The sequence below is a fragment of the Leptodactylus fuscus genome, chromosome 2 (genome assembly GCF_031893055.1).
Source record: "Leptodactylus fuscus isolate aLepFus1 chromosome 2, aLepFus1.hap2, whole genome shotgun sequence".
NCBI lineage: Eukaryota > Metazoa > Chordata > Amphibia > Anura > Leptodactylidae > Leptodactylus > Leptodactylus fuscus.
In genome coordinates this window covers 189,079,113-189,101,268 of record NC_134266.1, presented here as the reverse complement: position 1 = coordinate 189,101,268, position 22,156 = coordinate 189,079,113, and positions in this window count along the sequence as shown.

Sequence of the window (22,156 nt, the reverse complement as noted above, 5' to 3'; positions counted from 1 at the left end):
CTGGCTATTTTTTTCTACATAGTGCCATTGAGCTGCTGGTGATAGCTAGTGGTAAGGTTATGTAAATATGGTTGTGGATGCGTCATATACCAGTGTTTTTGCAGCTCCAAACAGCCTTTACCTAGATTATGGTAATTTATGTTAATTTCTAAATATATCTTACATTGTTTTGTTAATAAATACAGCTGGTGTGGTCAATTAAAACCAACATTTGTCTTGGTTATTTTTTTTTACGGAATGCAGGTGAAGGGCAAGGGCGTAACTACCGTAGAGGTAGCGGAGGCGGCTGCCACAGGGCCCGGGCCATTAGGGGGCCCGGTGACAGCCGCTACCGCTGCGTTTTTTTTTGTTTTTTTTAATAGGCCATTACGGGCCCTATTCACTTGCCGATCCTGGCAGGGCCGGACTCGGTAAATGACACCGCGGGCCCCACAAATACTATCATTATACTGAAAAGACCCCAGAGTATAATAATTGTTTATGGATGTCCACTATGGGGTATAATACTGTGTTCAGGGGACACTATTGGGGATGATACTGTGTGCAGGGGCCAGTAAGGGACAAAATACTGTGTGCAGGGGCCAGTAAGGGACATAATACTGTGTGCAGGGGCCACTATGGGGGATAATACTGTGTGCAGGGGCCCCAATGGGGCATAATACTGTGTGCAGGGGCCAATAAGGGACATAATAGAGTGCAGAGGAGGGGGCCGGTCGAGGTCTTCGACGTCGGTGTCGGTTGGGAGGGGGGGGGCATGTCAAAAGTTTGCCATGGGGCCCCGCCATTCCTAGTTACCCCACTGGTGAGGGGCATGGGTCGGTCTGGGTAGCTGTAGTGATGATGCTTCCAGTGACAAAATATCACACTGGGGCACTAATCTGCAATAACCAGTCAAGGTTATACTTGTAACGTTTTGCTAAATAAACACATATTCCACATATACAGACATATAGTTAAATACCTGTGCTTCTTAGGTATGGAATAAACAGATTGTATGTCTAGTCTATAGTGTAACCAATACATATTTCACATATAGAGTCATGTAGTGAATTCTCTATGCATTTTGTAGACATGGAATGAACAGGTTATATTTGTAGTTTGCAGAGAAATCAACACTTATTCCACATATACAGGCATGTAGTAAATTCCTTGAGCTTCACAAATGTGGAATGAACAGGTTATATGTAGAGTTTACAGTGGAATTAACTGATATTCCACATATAAAGGAAAGTAGAAAATCCCCTGTACTTCCTAAATGAGGAATGAAAAGGTTAAATGTATAGGTAAGGAAGGGTTCACAAGGAGTTACGTGCCGCGTGATGTGGCACGTAGACGCCGCGTGAGCTTTTGTGGGCCATTCATGCTCCCATTGATTTCAATGGGAGTGTGGATCGTATACGCGGCGCTATTTTGCAGCCGTGATTTTGCGTCATCACGCGGCACGTAACTCCATGTGAACCCTCCCTAATAGTGGAATAAACACATATTTCACCTAAGCAGACATGTAGTAAATTCTCTATGCTTCATAGATATGGAATTAATAGATTAAATGTGTAGTTTATTGTGAAATTAAAACACATTCCACATATACAAGGATGTAAAGCCACCAACAAAAGGGCTTGCAGTACTCAAGGGGTCATCAGATCGATATATAGCAGTCCGCAAGCGCACGTGGAAAATATATAACTCCTGATTGACACCGGATTAACCATTTAGGCTGTAATTAATGTTATATCATCGACTTTGATCAAAATTCCTAAACTCCATTATGGTGTCAATATTTGTACAGACTATATATTTGCCACAAAGGTGGCTCAATTTCAGGCCCCGAGTTCCAGATAGTTGTGTTTAAAATGGCTATGCTCCAAGCCCTGATATTTCTGGATCTACAATAGGTAATAGAGGGTTGAGCCCCTAGATACTGGTTATAAAATGAGGCTGTCAATAATTTCAGTAGCGGAAAAAAAAGCTAGCAGAACCCATTGAATCAATGGGAGGCTTTTTTTCAGCATGGAAAATTCCTCACCATTTTCCTCCGTGTAAATGGACCCTTAAAGTTGCACGTGTGTTGTACAGTATCAGCAATATATATATAATATAATCTGTAGAGAAATGTAAATGTTTTTGGTCATCTAGACCTTCTTCAGACTCTACGAAAACAAACTAATATACAGGGTGGCCATAATATAACCTCAGGTGTTTGGAGTCGTGTGCAGGCTGACCCAATGGACGGAATTGCGAAATTTGTATGTGTGCTAATCAAGGCATGGGGAAACGGACAGCATGAAAAAAAAAAAAAAAAAAAGTAATATGAAAACTCCCCACCAGGGGATAATGCGGTGCTGTACAGTGAGCGCATGGCGCAAAACTCGTCTGTCGATACTTGGGGATGTCCCATTTGGACCACCGACTAGCATGACTGTTCAATGTGGCCGCCATCATGCATGGTGAGCATGGTCATCCTATGCAGAACGTGCTCGATGCTTGGACATCCCCAAGTATCGACAGACGAGTTTTGCGCCATGCGCTCACTGTACAGCACCGCATTATCCCCTGGTGGGGAGTTTTCATATTACTTTTTTTTTTTTTTCATGCTGTCCGTTTCCCCATGCCTTGATTAGCACACATACAAATTTCACAATTCCGTCCATTGGGTCAGCCTGCACACGACTCCAAACACCTGAGGTTATTTTATGGCCACCCTGTACATTTGGGTCTATAGTATAATGATCAGAGGGCCAAGGCAGATGAGCGAACATAAAAATCAGTGTTGCCTCTCCTGTGCTCCGGTGTGACTCCCTGCAGTCTTCAGGCCTCTTTAGTGACGTCACATTTGTCAACTGGGCCAGGCTGGTAAAACGGAGCGCAATGATGCCTGTATAACCCACGTCTGTACCAAAATTGAAGAGGGCCGAAAGCAGCAGGGAGAGCCTGGGATAGGTGATAAGCGTTAAAAAAATGTATATCCTGGGTATAAATATATTAAATTTACTAAAATATTTTCTCCAAATAGTGCATTGGTGTCTTTTTTGGTCGATGTTCGGAATGACATACTATTCTACCATTCCCATTCCAAAAAGACCTCCAAAACCCAAAAGCAACATAAACCTGGGATCCCAAATCTTTGGTATTCCCCAGTCCTAAAGTTTGCCCTAGGAGAGATGACTAATATTGCACCAACGGCTGGCTGTATTTCAAATGGCAAAGAGATGACTTATAGCTAGGGTTGAGCCGATCTTGACTTTTCAGGATCGATTTTGAAATCTGATTTCCGATCATTTTTCATTCAAACCCGATCTCGATCCCAATTCCGATCCCAATGCAAGCCAATGGGATTTTTTTACTAATGGGAGATCGGATTTTAAAAACAATCCTATTCACTATACAGCATGGAATCTAACAATTGCACACTTTAATTGTTAGAATCCACGCTGTGTAGTGATTTTTTTAAATCACTAAGTAGCCAGAAGATTTCTTTTTATAATCCTCTGGATACTTAGTCCCCCCTGGTGTCCCCTTACCTGCAGATATGACTGGTTCGGTGCCCGGTGTTCTCGTTCTTCTTCGCCTCGCTGCCCCCTGCCTCCCAGGTTAGGAGAGTGTGGGCGGGTTATGAGAGTGTAGGCGGGTACTGGGAGGGGAGACGTCACGTCTCCCCACCCTGTACCTGCCCATACTCTCCTAAGCCACAAGCCCCGCCTTCTTCCTAGCTCTTTAACACTAACCTGGGAGGCGAGGGCAGCGAGGTGAAGAAGAACAAGAACACCGGGCACCGGACCAGCCATCTCTGCAAGTAAGTAGCTACTAGAGATGTTAGCTAGTCTCCCATTAGAATGAATGGACGCAGCCGGCGCACAGGGGGTTAAGGCTGTGTGCCGGCTGCTTCCATTCATTCCTATGGAACCGCAGCGGAGCCTTCACACTGAATATACACTCCGCTCAGAATGAGTGGAGCATATACTCAGTGTAAAGGCTAACATTGTTAGCTTTTCCCACAATGCTTGGCCAGTAGCAAAGCATTGTGGGAAATAATTACCGATCTCGATCCCACCTAAAAAGATTGTGTTCGGAATTTCGATCGCAATCGTGAAATTTTTTCGATCACCGATCGGAATCCAATCTTTTCTGAACACGATCGCTCAACCCTACTCATAGCCCATTATATTGATGCAAAAAAAAAACTGTAACACTGTAGCTACTACCTATCCCGCAGCTGTAAACCAACTCAATGAATGTTTTGAGTTGTATTAGAAAGCCTGTTGCAACATAATCACAGATGGACTCTCTATTGATCAACTACAGATGCCCTCTGCAACAAACTATCATTTCACCCAACTAGATACTGCTATGGTCATGCAGATAAATAGCCCAGAGGACATATATACAGGGGTGTCATAGACAATCTCTCCCTGTTGCCACTACAGCGCCATAATGATATCATGCCACCATGGCACCCACAACAACGTTTCAACACGTTTCCCATTTCCCATTTCCCTGATAACAGCAGTGAAAACCGCTTTTCCCCACACCTCGGTGGTAGGTGTGAGTACTGAATGGTAGCCCAAAATAAACAAAACAAAATACAGTGTTAACTTCAGGCAAAAACAAAAGAAAGAGCTGCTCGTCTGGGCAACTAACTAAACAGAACTGATAACCTAACCTTAACAGGCACAATATGGTCTTATCGGACTCAGGGTTACAAGGCAGAACCATACACCTCCTTTCATCCCATGAAACTGCACACAGTGCAGGATCTGCAGCTTTTTTCTGACCCAGTAATGAGCCAAGGATCTACCCGCCCTGGACCACACATATGTCAGAAACCTGAGGCTGATATACTGTATCTGGACTTCCGCAGTCTGCCTGTCACTTTCTCACAACATCTATACAGTTATGTCTAGAACTATTTGGACTCTGACAAATTTTGGTATTTTAGCTGCTTACTAAAACATATTCAAGATATAGTTAAAACCCATATTGATTACATAAGTGTAGACTCGCAGCTTTAAATTGAGAGCATTTACATCCTATTTGAAGGAAAGGTTTAGGAATTACAGCTCTGTAATATGTAGCTGCCTCTCTTTCAAGGAACCAAAAGGTAATTGGACAATTATCTGAAAATTTAATGGATTACATGATCTATTACCTTCTTAATCCATCATCAATCAAGCAGGTAAAAGGTCTGGAGCCGATTTCCGGTGGTGAACCCGCAACATGCGATCAAAGAACCTCTCAGTGGAAGTGAAGCAGACCATCATTAGGCTGAACAAAAAAAGAAAGAAATTCAGGTTTGGCCAAATTAACAATAGTTGGAGGGGAAAGAAAAAAAAAATCACATTGGTGACTCCAAGTCCTGGATATTCGCAGAAATTTTTTTCATAGTAAAGAAAAACCTCTTCACAATATACACCCAGGGTCAGACTGGCCCACCAGGGAACGGGGAATCCCCCATCGGTCCCAAGCCTTCACTATTAGTCCTCATTATGGGGCCTTTATGGGACCCTACCGGACATCCACTGCCTTTTTTTCAATAGGCAGTGGAGGTTCGGTAAGGCCTCTACCTAGGGTCGGTGCCAGCAGCAGGGTCGGACTAGGGTGTCTAGGGCCCACCAGTGGAATTCTTGATAGTGGTGGTTACGGGCGCTAAAGCGAGATCTCAGATACTTGAAAGTGATAAAGCTTTAGTACTCACAACTGCAGTTATCAAGAATATGGTGAGTGAGCAGCGCAGCGCCCAGCATGTAAGTAATACTGGGACCGTACAACGTGCTCCACAATGGCCCCCAAACAGTATTACATGCTAAATGGTGACCCCCATACAGTATTACCTGCTCCATAGGGACCCTCATGCAGTATTACTTACTCTACAATGGTCCCCAAACAGTATTACCATCTCTACAGTGGCCCTCATACAGTATTACGTGCTCCATGGTGAATCCCATACAGTATTACGTGCTCCACAGTGGCCCCCCAAACAGTATTACATGCTCCATGGTGACCCCATACTGTATTATGTGCACCACAGTGGCCGCCAAAAAGTGTTATGTGCTCACCAGTGACCCCACACACAGTATTATATGCTCACAAAGCCCCCCACAGAGCCTGCACCTCCATTCCCCCTTTTGCTCACACAGCCTGCACCCCCATGCCTCCCATCTTACTCATACATGCTGTCTCTTCTCTCCTCACCTTCCATCAGACTGTTCCCAGCAGATTCATCTTCCTGTGTAACATCACACTGGTCTATATGATCCCATGTAGCTCCGCCCACACGTGACGTCATCACAGGTCCTTAAGCCCAAGAGCATCTTCCTGCAGCATGGAGTCTCTGTCATTAGCATCTCACTGCTGACACCGGCCCTGGATAGAGGCCTTACCGAACCTCCACTGCATATTGAAAAAAAGGCAGTGGAGGTCCGGTAGGGTCCCATAAAGGCCCCATAATGAGGACTAATAGTGAATGTTTGGGGCCCACCGGGGGATTCCCCGGTCCCCTGGTGGGCCAGTCCGACCCTGATGAATACACAAGAGCACCTGTTCATTACTTACCTATGAAGCACAGGTGATCTACTACATGCCTGTATATGCGGAATACATGTTGATTCCTTTGCATATAACCTTCTCATTCCACATCTATGTAGCACAGGGAATTTACTACATGAATGTATAAGAGGAATATGTGTATATCACTGTAAACTATTCATATAACCTGTCCATTCCACATCTATGAAGCACAGGGAATTTACTACATGTATGTATATGAGGAATATGTGTATATCACTATAAACTATTCATATAACCTGTTCATTTCACACTGCTGCTGTGCAGGGCTCTTGGTGATGTTATGACAGTCCACATGTAAATATCACTGTTTCCAGCTGCAGGAGTGACAGGGCACTTTGTATTTTACCTTGGGGTTTATAAGCGACATGGCTTCAGCATAGAAAGAAAAAACTAAAAAACAATGCCCTAAAGCCACATTGCATAGCTACTCAACATGTGCAAACCTGATGGAAACTATATCAGAAAATGCCACAATTTTTTGCCACAATTTCCACAGGCAAAATACTTGTTTTCAGAGGGCTGTTTTGCTAAAAATGCAGTGTAAAGTCACTACAGTGTTACCGTGCACATTATAGTGATAAACAACATATCTTTGTTATGTATGTCACTTTTATAGATTAGGAAAAAACAACTTTGAAGTGTTGTGCAAATGAGGCAGTTGGGGGTGGGCCTGCAGCACTGCTCCTGTCACTGAGACCTCCACAATCTCCTGTTTGCACCACCCTGTGATTTAGGAGTTGATCCCCTCATCTTACATGAGAAACAAAAGCATTGCTCCCAAGGCTGAAGGATAGCCCTCAGTGCACCTACTGCCGCATTTACATAAGACTTGCAAAGTCATTTCCTACAAATCTACAAAAGTAAAATGTGCACACAGAAGAACTGATTTACACTTGGGGAGTGCTGTCACTTCAGGACCAAGAAGCCTGAAGCTAAACCAGTTTAGTGGCAAAGCGGATCAATACACACTGTGTTATATTCAGTCTTGTGATGTCGGAGCTTTTCTAGTATGTTGTGATGATGATGGTGTGATAAAGGCGCTGCTCAGCAGAGAAGCATTTTGAAGCTTTCTATTCTTCCAATGATATCAATAGTTCATGTGCCAAGTATAGCAATAATTAGCATGTTGTATAAGTAGCAACACAACGTAAAGTGCATGCATAGAAAATAATAGGGAATTGTCAACAAGAATCTGTGAACATCTTATCCTTTATTCTCATTTCAATAAACCTGTAAATTCAGACATTTTCTTGGATCTTACTGTTTATAAACATGTAATAATTCTGGAGGACATTATAGACTAAGAAGCATATCTTAGTACTGTCCCTTTAAGCAGTGCAGTGTCCTCACGGGATTCTAAGACATCACCGTGGTTCTATGGCAGGTACTGACATCACAACAAGACATCGCTTGGCACCAACAGTCTTCTATAACATCACAGAGGCTATGTGGAATATACTGACCTTATATAGAACATTTTGCTTAGAAGAGACCTGTATCCAGAAAAGAGAGGACAGAATCGATCCAGATCTAAGTTGATGAAAATAATGCTGAGTTTCTAAGGTATAAGTCACTGGTTCCCTGTATGGTGCTGAGTTTTATTAATTTATTTCTGCTGTTTCTGTCATTTCTATCCTTATTTTATGTTGCTCTTTTTATTTGGTGAATTGCTCCAGAGCTAAAATCCTGAGATTGTGAAGTCTTCATATCTGTAGTTTGTAGGCAGAAATGTGCACAGAAGATAAGTATAAGTAGTACAGGCCATGTGTAGTGATGTAGTGATGACTCCAGGGGCGCTGTAGTCAGGGGGTAGAAAGATTATTAACAACCAAATATATAATTGACACAAATGATACATTTCCTGTTTTACAGAATGAGGTGAACCACAAAAGCAATGACACATATGAGGCTTTGGTCAGCATGCCACAAACCTGCCAGATGCCAAATGTAAGAATCTAAGGTAGCAGTGCAGATATGACAAGTGCCATTAGGAATTACATTTTGTCCCACAAGAAATAAGCCCTCATATAACTCTGTGAACAATCACAAAACCCCTTTAACATCTTTAGTACAGAAAAATCTATAAAATACCTGTAGAAAGATCTATGACAAGATGCTGAGTTTTGCCAGTGAGATAGACCGATGGCCCGTCCATTCATATACAACAGTGCACCTTCCATATTGGTTGTCCTGGGACAGTCAGGGAGTTCAGATATAAAAGTGAGTTACTCTTGTCTTGGTTACTTTGCATCGTGGATTGTTAATGCAGGATTAGAAAACATGGCTGATTTCTTCTCAGGAAGTGAGAAGTTGATCACATGACCATGCTGCAACTCAGTGCTATTCATTATAATGGGACTTAGCTGTGGCATTGCCATGTGACCAATGGACATGAGGTCACTTTCTGCAAGGAAGAAATCAGCCATGTTTTCTAATCCCGCAAAAACCCCTTTAAATATAAGAAATAAAAATTCACAGAGTTAGAGAAGTATCACCAATTGTATCACATAGAGGACAGAACTAGACACCCAGAGGATACCGGATTGCTCCCATCATCCAATCCCGCACATATAATATAGTATAAAATCCCTTCATGCTCCACATTACATAGAAATAACTAATTCTCTCATTCTGTTTTTAGTTAATGAATCTATAACTCGAGCTAGAAGAAGGAAAGATACAGCGAAAAGCAGGTAATGTCTGACTAGTACTGGTATAGCCCTTACATGTTCCCATGCCCCCACTGAACTTATATCATCCTTCTCTTGCAGGTGCTTGGGCTATACTGATGAAATAGCTATAATACTGAGAACACAAAGATCGGCATCAACAAGACTTTACCCCCCAAGAAGAGAAGAATGGATATATGTAAATTTGTAAATGTGTACATATAGGATCATGTAACCATGTGAATTGTACATAGGGGATCATGTAATCATGTGATTTGTACCTAGGGGATCATGTGATTTGTACATATGGAATCATTTAACCATGTGATTTGTACATAGGGGATGATGTAACCAAGTGATTTGTAGATATGGAATCATGTAGCCATATGATTTGTACATATGTAATCCTGTAACCATGTGATTTGTACATATGGATTCATGTAACCATGTGATTTGTACATATGGAATCACACAGCTATGTGATTTGTACATACGGAGTCGTGAAGCCATGTAAATTGTACATGAGGAGTTAAGCAGCCATGTGATTTGCTCATACGGAGTCATGCAGCCATGTGATTTGTAAATAGTGAGTTATGCAGCCATGTGAATTGTACATACAAAGTCATGCAGCCATGTGAATTGTACATACGGAGTCATGCAGCCATGTGAATTGTACATAGGGAGTTATGAAGCCATGTGAATTGTACATAGGGAGTTATGAAGCCATGTGAATTGTACATAGGGAGTTATGAAGCATACCTCCCAACTTTTGAAGAACCGAAAGAGGGACAAAATGAGCGGCGCCAGATTCATGTCCTCTCCATCTCTGCCCCCAGATTCATGTCCCCACATCTCTGCCCCCAGATTCATGTCCCACATCTCTGCCCCCAGATTCATGTCCCTCCATCTCTGCCCCCAGATTCATGTCCCTCCATCTCTGCCCCCAGATTCATGTCCTCTCCATCTCTGCCCCCAGATTCATGTCTCCCATCTCTGCCCCCAGATTCATGTCCCCATCTCTGCCCTCAGATTCATGTCCTCTCCATCTCTGCCCCCAGATTCATGTCCCCCATCTCTGCCCCCAGATTCATGTCCCCCATCTCTGCCCCCAGTTTCATGTCCCCCATCTCTGCCCCCAGTTTCATGTCCACTCCATCTCTGCCCCCAGATTCATGTCCCTCCATCTCTGCCCCCAGATTCATGTCCCCCCATCTCTGTCTACAGATTAATGTCCCTCCATATCTGCCCCCAGATTCATGTCCACTCCATCTCTGCCCCCAGATTCATGTCCCCCATCTCTGCCCCCAGATTCATGTCCCCCATCTCTGCCCCCAGATTCATGTCCCCTCCATCTCTGCCCCAGTGTCATGCCGTCCTCTCCATCTCTGCCCCCAGTGCCATGCCGTCCTCTCCTTCATCTGCCCCCAGATTCACGTTCCACCTCCACATTAAACTTACCTTCTCCTCCGCTCCCTCGCCGCTGCCCGCCTCTCTCGCTGACACACGCGGCTGAAGCTGCTCGCATGCTCGCTTCACCGCTGCGTCTCTCTCTCTCGCTGACACATGCGGCTGAAGCGAGGAGCTGACCTGTGTCAGCTCCTCGCTTCGCTGCTGCCGCCGGCTCCTGGCTCGTACATCGCATCTACAAGCCAGGAGCCGGCAGCAGCGGCGAAGCGAGGAGCTGACACAGGTCAGCTCCTCGCTTCAGCCGCATGTGTCAGCGAGAGAGAGAGACGCAGCGGCGAAGCGAGCACGCGAGCAGCTTCAGCCGCGTGTGTCAGGGAGAGAGGCGGGCAGCGTCGAAGCGAGGAGCTGACCTGTGTCAGCTCCTTGCTTCAGCCGCATATGTGTTCAACTCAGATCTGCGTCCTCTGGACGCAGATCTGAGTTGAAATCGGGACATACCTCCCTCCAACCGGGACCGCGGGACATGTCACCCAAATCGTGACTGTCCCGCGGAAATCGGGACGGTTGGGAGGTATGATGAAGCCATGTGAATTGTACATACGGAGTCATGCAGCCATGTGAATTGTACATAGGGAGGTATGCAGCCATGTGATTTGTACATACAGAGTTATGTAGCCATGTGATTTGTACATACAGAGTCATGTAGCCATGTAATTTGTACATATGGAGTCATGCGCCAGGTGATTTGTATATAGAGAATCATGCAGCCATGTGATTTGTACATACGGATTCATGCAGCAATGTGAATTGTACATACGGAGTCATACAACCATGTGAATTGTACATACGGAGTCATGCAGTCATGCGATTTGCGCATACGAAGTCATGCAGCCATGTGAATTGCACATATGGTGTCATGCAGCCATGCGATTTGTACTCACGGAGTCATGCAGCCATGCGATTTGTACATACAGAGTCATGCCGCCATGTGAATTATACATAAGAAGTCATGCAGCCATGCAAATTGTACATACAGAGTCATGCAGCCATGTGATTTGTACATACAGGTTATGCAGCCATGTGATTTATTCATACGGAGTCATGCAGCCATGTAATTTGTACATACGGAGTCATGCAGTCATGCGATTTGTACATACATAGTCATGCAGCCATGTGAATTACACATACGGAGTCATGCAGCCATGTGAATTGTACATACGAAGTCATGCAGCCATGTGATTTGTACGTACGGAGTCATGCAGCCATGCGATTTGTACATATGGAGTCATGCAGCCATGTGAATTGTACATACTGAGTCATGCAGACATGTGAATTTTACATATGGAGTCATGCTGCCATGCCTTTTGTACATACGGAATCATGCAGCCATGTGAATTGTACATAAAGAGCCATGCAGCCATGTGAAATGTACATACGGATTCATGCAGAAATGGGGTTTGTACATACGGAGTCATGCAGCCATGTCAATTGCACATACGGAGTCATGCAGCCATGCGATTTGTACATACGAAGTCATGCAGCCATGCGATTTGTACATACGGAGTCATGCAGCCATGTGAATTGAAGATATGGAGTCATGCAGCTATGTGAATTGTGCATATGGAGTCATGCAGCCATGTGAATTTTACATACAGAGTCATGCAGCCATGTGAATTGTACTTACAGAGTCATGCAGAGATGTGAATTTTACCTATGGAGTCATGCAGCCATGCCTTTTGTACATACGGAATCATGCAGCCATGTGAATTGTACATAAAAAGTCATGCAGCCATGATTTGAAAATACGGAGTCATGCAGCCATGTGAATTGTACATACGGAGTTATGCAGCCATGTGATTTGTACATATAGAGTCATGCAGCCGTGCAATTTGTACATACGGAGTCATGCAGCCATGTGATTTGTACATACGGAGTCATGCAGCCATGTGATTTGTACATACAGAGTCATGCAGCCATGTAATTTGTACATACGGAGTCATGCAGTCTTGTGATTTGTACATACGGAGTCTTGCAGCCATGTAAATTGCACATATGAAGTCATGCAGCCATGTGAATTGAAGATACAAAGTCATGCAGCCATGTGAATTGTACATACGAAGTCATGCAGCCATGTGAATTGTACATACGAAGTCATGCAGCCATGTGAATTGTACATACGAAGTCATGCAGCCATGTGAATTGTACATACGGAGTCATGCAGCCATGTGAATTGTACATATAGAGTCATGCAGTCATGTGAATTGAACATACGGAGTCATGCAGCCATGCGATTTTTACATACAGTGTTGGCCAAAAGTATTAGCACCCCTGCAATTCTGTCAGATAATATTCAATGCAATGAAAAAACACAAAAGAGAATGAAAAAAAAGTCAAATCATTGATCATTTTACACAAAACTTCAAAAATGGGCCGGACAAAAGTATTGGCACCCTCAGCCTAATACTTGGTAGCACAACCTTTAGACAAAATAACTGCGAATAACCGCTTCCGGTAACCGTCAATGAGTTTCTTACAATGCTCTGCTGGAATTTTAGACCATTCTTCTTTGCCAAACTGCTCCAGGTCTCTGAGATTTGAAGGGGGCCTTCTCCAAACTGCCATTTTGAGATCTCTCCACAGGTGTTCTATGGGATTCAGGTCTGGACTCATTGCTGGCCACTTTAGAAGTCTCCAGTGCTTTCTCTCAAACCATTTTCTAGTGCTTTTTGAAGTGTGTTTTGGGTCATTGTCCTGCTGGAAGACCCATGACCTCTGAGGAAGACCCAGCTTTCTCACACTGGGCCCTACATTATGCTGCAAAATTTGTTGGTAGTTCTCAGACTTCATAATACCATGCACACGGTCAAGCAGTCCAGTGCCAGAGGCAGCAAAGCAACCCCAAAACATCAGAGAACTTCCGCCATGTTTGACTGTAGGGACCGTGTTCTTTTCTTTGAAGGCCTCTTTTTTCCCTGTAAACTCTATGTTGATGCCTTTTCCCAAAAAGCTCTACTTTTGTCTTATCTGACCAGAGAACATTCTTCCAAAACATTTTTGGCTTTCTCAGGGCCCCTTCACACGGAGGATACGGTGGCTGATTTTGAACGTGTAAACGTTTCAAATCAGCAGCGTTTAAAACAGGTCCCATTGTTTTCTATGGGAGCCGGCATACGCACGCTCCCCATAGAAATGAATGGGAAAAAAGCAGCCCATTCATTTCTATGTGGAGCGCACGTATGCCGGCTCCCATATAAAGCAATGGGACCTGTTTTAAACGCTGCTGATTCAGAACGTTTACACGTTCAAAATCAGCCAGCGTATCCTCCGTGTGAAGTGGCCCTCAGGTTTTGGCAAACTCCAGATTGCCTTTTTTATGTCTATGGGTAAGAAGTGGGGTCTTCCTGGGTATCCTACCATACAGTCCCTTTTCATTCAGACACCGACGGATAGTACGGGTTGACAGTGTTGTACCCTCGGACTGCAGGGCAGCTTGAACTTGTTTGGATGTTAGTTGAGGTTCTTTATCCACCATCTGCACAATCTTGCATTGAAATCTCTCGTCAATTTTTCTTTTCCGTCCACATCTAGGGAAGTTAGCCACAGTGCCATGGGCTTTAAAATTCTTGATGACACTGCGCTCGGTAGACACAGGAACATTCAGGTCTTTGGAGATGGACTTGTAGCCTTGAGATTGCTCATGCTTCCTCACAATTTTGCTTTTCAAGTCCTCAGACAGTTCTTTAGTCTTCATTCTTTCCTCCATGCTCAATGTGGTACACACAAGGACACAGGACAGAGGTTGAGTCAACTTTAATCCATTTCAACTGGCTGCAAGTGTGATTTAGTTATTGCCACCAACTGTTAGGTGCCTCAGGTAAGTAACAGGTGCTGTTAATTACACAAATTAGAGAAACATCACATGATTTTTCAAACAGTGCCAATACTTTTGGCCACCTCCTTTTTTATCTTTGCTGTGGAATTATATCCAATTTGGCTTTTTGACAATTCTTTTTGTGGTTTTCCATTGAAAACAAATTAAATGAAGATAATAATACCAAAGAATTTGTGATTGCAATAATTTTCTGGAAGAAAATGAGTATTATCTGACAGAATTGTAGGGGTGCCAATACTTTTGGCCAACACTGTAGTTAGTCATGCAGCAAAGTAAATTGTACATTCGAAGTCATGCAGCCATGCGATTTTTACATAAAGAGTCATGCAGCCATGGGTTTTGTACAAAGTCATGCAGTCATGTGAATTGTACATACGGAGTCATGCAGCCATGCGATTTGTACATAAAGAGTCATGCAGCCATGGCTTTTGTACATACGAAGTCATGCAGCCATGTGAATTGTACATACGAATTCATGCAGCCATCTGAATTGTACTTACGGAGTCATGCAGCCATGCAATTTGTACATACGGAGTCATGCAGCCATGCGATTTGTACATACGGAGTCATGCAGCCATGCGATTTGTACATACGGAGTCATGCAGCCATGCGATTTGTACATACGGAGTCATGTAGCCATGTGAATTGTACATACGGAGTCATGCAGCCATGTGAATTGCACATAGAGTCATACAACCATGTGATTTGGACATACAAAGTCATGCAGCCATGTGAATTGAACATACATCGTCATGCAGCTTTGTGAATTGTACATACAGAGTCATGCAGCCATGCGATTTGTACATACAGAGTCATGCAGTCATGTGCTTTGTACATACGGAGTCATGCAGCCATGTGAATTGTACATACGGAGTCATGCAGCCATGCGATTTTTACATAAAGAGTCATGCAGCCATGGGTTTTGTACAAAGTCATGCAGTCATGTGAATTGTACATACGGAGTCATGCAGCCATGCGATTTGTACATAAAGAGTCATGCAGCCATGGCTTTTGTACATACGAAGTCATGCAGCCATGTGAATTGTACATACGAATTCATGCAGCCATGTGAATTGTACTTACAGAGTCATGCAGCCATGCAATTTGTACATACGGAGTCATGCAGCCATGCGATTTGTACATACGGAGTCATGCAGCCATGTGAATTGTACATACAGAGTCATGCAGCCATTTAAATTGCACATATGAAGTCATGCAGCCATGTGAATTGAAGATACGAAGTCATGCAGCCATGTGAATTGTACATACGAAGTCATGCAGCCATGTGAATTGTACATACGAAGTCATGCAGCCGTGAATTGTACATACAAAGTCATGCAGCCATGCGATTTGTACATACTGAGTCATGCAGCCATGTGAATTGCACATACAGAGTCATGCAACCATGTGATTTGGACATACAAAGTCATGCAGCCATGTGAATTGAACATAAATCGTCATGCAGCTTTGTGAATTGTACATACAGAGTTATGCAGCCATGCGATTTGTACATACGGAGTCATGCCGTCATGTGCTTTGTACATACGGAGTCATTCAGCCATGTGAATTGTACATACGGAGTCATGCAGCCATGCGATTTTTACATAAAGAGTCATGCAGCCATGGGTTTTGTACAAAGTCATGCAGTCATGTGAATTGTACATACGGAGTCATGCAGCCATGCGATTTGTACATAAAGAGTCATGCAGCCATGGCTTTTGTACATACGAAGTCATGCAGCCATGTGAATTGTACATACGAATTCATGCAGCCATCTGAATTGTACTTACGGAGTCATGCAGCCATGCAATTTGTACATACGGAGTCATGCAGCCATGCGATTTGTACATACGGAGTCATGCAGCCATGCGATTTGTACATACGGAGTCATGTAGCCATGTGAATTGTACATACGGAGTCATGCAGCCATGTGAATTGCACATAGAGTCATACAACCATGTGATTTGGACATACAAAGTCATGCAGCCATGTGAATTGAACATACATCGTCATGCAGCTTTGTGAATTGTACATACAGAGTCATGCAGCCATGCGATTTGTACATACAGAGTCATGCAGTCATGTGCTTTGTACATACGGAGTCATGCAGCCATGTGAATTGTACATACGGAGTCATGCAGCCATGCGATTTTTACATAAAGAGTCATGCAGCCATGGGTTTTGTACAAAGTCATGCAGTCATGTGAATTGTACATACGGAGTCATGCAGCCATGCGATTTGTACATAAAGAGTCATGCAGCCATGGCTTTTGTACATACGAAGTCATGCAGCCATGTGAATTGTACATACGAATTCATGCAGCCATGTGAATTGTACTTACAGAGTCATGCAGCCATGCAATTTGTACATACGGAGTCATGCAGCCATGCGATTTGTACATACGGAGTCATGCAGCCATGTGAATTGTACATACGGAGTCATGCAGCCATTTAAATTGCACATATGAAGTCATGCAGCCATGTGAATTGAAGATACGAAGTCATGCAGCCATGTGAATTGTACATACGAAGTCATGCAGCCATGTGAATTGTACATACGAAGTCATGCAGCCGTGAATTGTACATACAAAGTCATGCAGCCATGCGATTTGTACATACTGAGTCATGCAGCCATGTGAATTGCACATACAGAGTCATGCAACCATGTGATTTGGACATACAAAGTCATGCAGCCATGTGAATTGAACATAAATCGTCATGCAGCTTTGTGAATTGTACATACAGAGTTATGCAGCCATGCGATTTGTACATACGGAGTCATGCCGTCATGTGCTTTGTACATACGGAGTCATTCAGCCATGTGAATTGTACATACGGAGTCATGCAGCCATGCGATTTTTACATAAAGAGTCATGCAGCCATGGGTTTTGTACAAAGTCATGCAGTCATGTGAATTGTACATACGGAGTCATGCAGCCATGCGATTTGTACATAAAGAGTCATGCAGCCATGGCTTTTGTACATACGAAGTCATGCAGCCATGTGAATTGTACATACGAATTCATGCAGCCATGTGAATTGTACTTACAGAGTCATGCAGCCATGCAATTTGTACATACGGAGTCATGCAGCCATGCCATTTGTACATACGGAGTCATGCAGCCATGCGATTTGTACATACGGAGTCATGCAGCCATGTGAATTGTACATACGGAGTCATGCAGCCATGTAAATTGCACATATGAAGTCATGCAGCCATGTGAATTGAAGATACGAAGTCATGCAGCCATGTGAATTGTACATACGAAGTCATGCAGCCATGTGAATTGTACATACGAAGTCATGCAGCCATGTGAATTGTACATACAAAGTCATGCAGCCATGCGATTTGTACATACAGAGTCATGCAACCATGTGATTTGGACATACAAAGTCATGCAGCCATGTGAATTGAACATACACATACCTCCCAACCGTCCCGATTTCCGCGGGACAGTCCCGATTTGGGTGACATGTCCCGCGGTCCCGGTTGGAGGGAGGTATGTCCCGATTTCAACTCAGATCTGCGTCCAGAGGACGCAGATCTGAGTTGAACACATATGCGGCTGAAGGAAGGAGCTGACACAGGTCAGCTCCTCGCTTTGCCGCTGGCCGCCTCTCTCCCTGACACATGCGGCTGAAGCTGCTCGCGTGCTCGCTTCGCCGCTGCGTCTCTCTCTCGCTGACACATGCGGCTGAAGCGAGGAGCTGACCTGTGTCAGCTCCTCGCTTCACTGCTGCCGCCGGCTCCTGGCTTGTAGACGCGATGTACAAGCCAGGAGCCGGCGGCAGCGGCGAAGCGAGGAGCTGACACAGGTCAGCTCCTCGCTTCAGCCGCATGTGTCAGCGAGAGAGAGACGCAGCGGCGAAGCGAGCACGCGAGCAGCTTCAGCCACATGTGTCAGGGAGAGAGGCGGGCAGCGGCGAAGCGAGGAGCTGACCTGTGTCAGCTCCTTCCTTCAGCCACATGTGTCAGCGAGAGAGGCGGGCAGAGAGCGGCGAGGGAGCGGAGGAGAAGGTAAGTTTAATGTGGAGGTGGAACGTGAATCTGGGGGCAGATGAAGGAGAGGACAGCATGACACTGGGGGCAGAGATGGAGAGGACGGCATGACACTGGGGGCAGAGATGGAGAGGACATGAATCTGGGGGCAGAGATGGGGGACATGAATCTGGGGGCAGAGATGGAGGGACAGGAATCTGGGGGCAGAGATGTGGGGACATGAATCTGGGGGCAGATATGGAGGGACATGAATCTGGGGGCAGAGATGGAGTGGACATGAAACTGGGGGCAGAGATGTGGGGACATGAATCTGGGGGCAGAGATGGAGGGATATGAATCTGGGGGCAGAGATGGAGTGGACATGAAACTGGGGGCAGAGATGGGGGACATGAATCTGGGGGCAGAGATGGAGAGGACATGAATTTGGGGGCAGAGATGGAGGGACATGAATCTGGGGCAGAGATGTGGGACATGAATCTGGGGGCAGAGATGTGGGGACATGAATCTGGGGGCAGAGATGGAGAGGACATGAATCTGGGGGCAGAGATTGGGGGACATGAATCTGGGGGCAGAGATGGAGGGACAGGAATCTGGGGGCAGAGATGTGGGACATGAATCTGGGGCAGAGATGTGGGGACATGAATCTGGGGACAGATATGGAGGGACATGAATCTGGGGGCAGAGATGGAGTGGACATGAAACTGGGGGCAGAGATGGAGGGACATGAATCTGGGGGCAGAGATGGGGGACATGAATCTGGGGACAGAGATGTGGGGACATGAATCTGGGGGCAGAGATGGAGAGGACATGAATCTGAGGGCAGAGATGGGGGACATGAATCTGGGGGCAGAGATGGGGGACATGAATCTGGGGGCAGAGATGTGGGACATGAATCTGGGGGCAGAGATGGAGGGACATGAATCTGGGGGCAGAGATGGAGAGGACATAAATCTGGGGCAGAGATGGAGGGACATGAATCTGGGGGCAGAGATGGAAGAGGGACATGAAACTGGGGGCAGATGAAGGGTGTATATGAAACTGGGGGAGAGATAGAGGGGGGACATATAATTTACGGGTGACTGTAGGAGGATTATACTGTGTGCGGGCACATGAAAAATTAACGAGTGGGTGGAGTCAACACAAAAGTGGGCGGGGCTAAGTTTGCCGCGGCGCGCTATGCGCGCCGCACATTTTGTCCCTCTTTACGTTCTTCAAAAGTTGGGAGGTATGCATACATCGTCATGCAGCTTTGTGAATTGTACATACAGAGTCATGCAGCCATGCGATTTGTACATACGGAGTCATGCAGTCATGTGCTTTGTACATACGGAGTCATGCAGCCATGTGACTTGTACATATGGAGTCATGCAGCCATGCGATTTTTACATAAAGAGTCATGCAGCCATGGGTTTTGTACAAAGTCATGCAGTCATGTGAATTGTACATACGGAGTCATGCAGCCATGCGATTTGTACATAAAGAGTCATGCAGACATGGCTTTTGTACATACGAAGTCATGCAGCCATGTGAATTGTACATACGAATTCATGCAGCCATCTGAATTGTACTTACAGAGTCATGCAGCCATGCAATTTGTACATACGGAGTCATGCAGCCATGCCATTTGTACATACGGAGTCATGCAGCCATGTGAATTGTACATACGGAGTCATGCAGCCATGTAAATTGCACATATGAAGTCATGCAGCCATGTGAATTGAAGATACGAAGTCATGCAGCCATGTGAATTGTACATACGAAGTCATGCAGCCATGCGATTTGTACATACGGAGTCATGCAGCCATGTGTATTGTACATACGGAGTCATGCAGCCATGTGAATTGTACATACGGAGTCATGCAGCCATGTGAATTGTACATTCGGAGTCATGCAGCCATGTGAATTGTACATACGGAGCCATGCAGCCATGCCTTTTATACATACAGAATCATGCAGCCATGTGAATTGCACATACAGAGTCACGCAGCTATGTGAATTGTACATACGGAATCATGCAGCCATGCCTTTTGTACATATGAATTAATGCAGCCATGTGAATTGTACATACGAAGTCATGCAGCCATGTGAATTGTACATACGAAGTCATGCAGCCATGTGAATTGTACATACGAAGTCATGAAGTCATGAGATTTGTACATGCGGAGTCATGCAGCCATGTGAATTGTACATACGGAGTCATGCAGCCATGTAAATTGCACATATGAAGTCATGCAGCCATGTGAATTGAAGATACGAAGTCATGCAGCCATGTGAATTGTACATACGAAGTCATGCAGCCATGTGAATTGTACATACAAAGTCATGCAGCCATGTGAATTGTACATACAAAGTCATGCAGCCATGTGAATTGTACATACAAAGTCATGCAGCCATGTGATTTGCACATACAGAGTCATGCAGCCATGTGATTTGGACATACAAAGTCATGCAGCCATGTGAATTGAAGATACATCGTCATGCAGCTTTGTGAATTGTACATTCGGAGTCATGCAGCCATGCGATTTGTACATACGGAGTCATGCAGTCATGTGCTTTGTACATACGGAGTCATGCAGCCATGTTTATTGTACATACCGAGTCATGCAGCCATGTGAATTGTACATACGGAGCCATGCAGCCATGCCTTTTATACATACGGAATCATGCAGCCATGTGAATTGTACATACGAAGTCATGCAGCCATGTGAATTGTACATACAAAGTCATGCAGCCATGAGATTTGTACATACAGAGTCATTCAGCCATGCGATTTGTACATACGGAGTCATGCAGCCATGTGAATTGTACATACAAAGTCATGCAGCCATGTGAATTGTACATACAGAGTCTTGCAGCCATGTGATTTGTACATACGGAGTCATGCAGCCATGTGATTTGTACATACAGAGTCATGCAGCCATGTAATTTGTACATACGGAGTCATGCAGTCTTGTGATTTGTACATACGGAGTCTTGCAGCCATGTGAATTGTACATAAGGAGTCATGCAGCCATGTAAATTGCACATATGAAGTCATGCAGCCATGTGAATTGAAGATACAAAGTCATGCAGCCATGTGAATTGTACATACGAAGTCATGCAGCCATGTGAATTGTACATACGAAGTCATGCAGCCATGTGAATTGTACATACGAAGTCATGCAGCCATGTGAATTGTACATACGGAGTCATGCAGTCATGTGATTTGTACATACAGAGTCATGCAGCCATGTGAATTGTACATACGGAGTCATGCAGTCATGTGATTTGTACATACGGGTTATGTAGCCATGTGATTTGTACATACGGAGTCATGCAGCCTTGTAATCAAATCAAATTTAAGAAGCTTTATTGGCCGGTTGGAGTAGACATTTGGCATTGCCAAAGCAAATTAAGTGGTGGATATGGCGAGGTTGGGCATACGTAGGGTGTAACTATATGATTTGTAAATATTTAATCCTGTAACCATGTGATTTGTAAATATGTATTTTTCTAAATATGTAAATATGTGAATACAAAAAAATTGCAACAACTCTGGTCTTAGTCATGATTTCATATCAGTAGACAATCTCATGGTTCTATATCGACATACAGTTGTATAGTTTACCTTTTTTAATCTAAAAA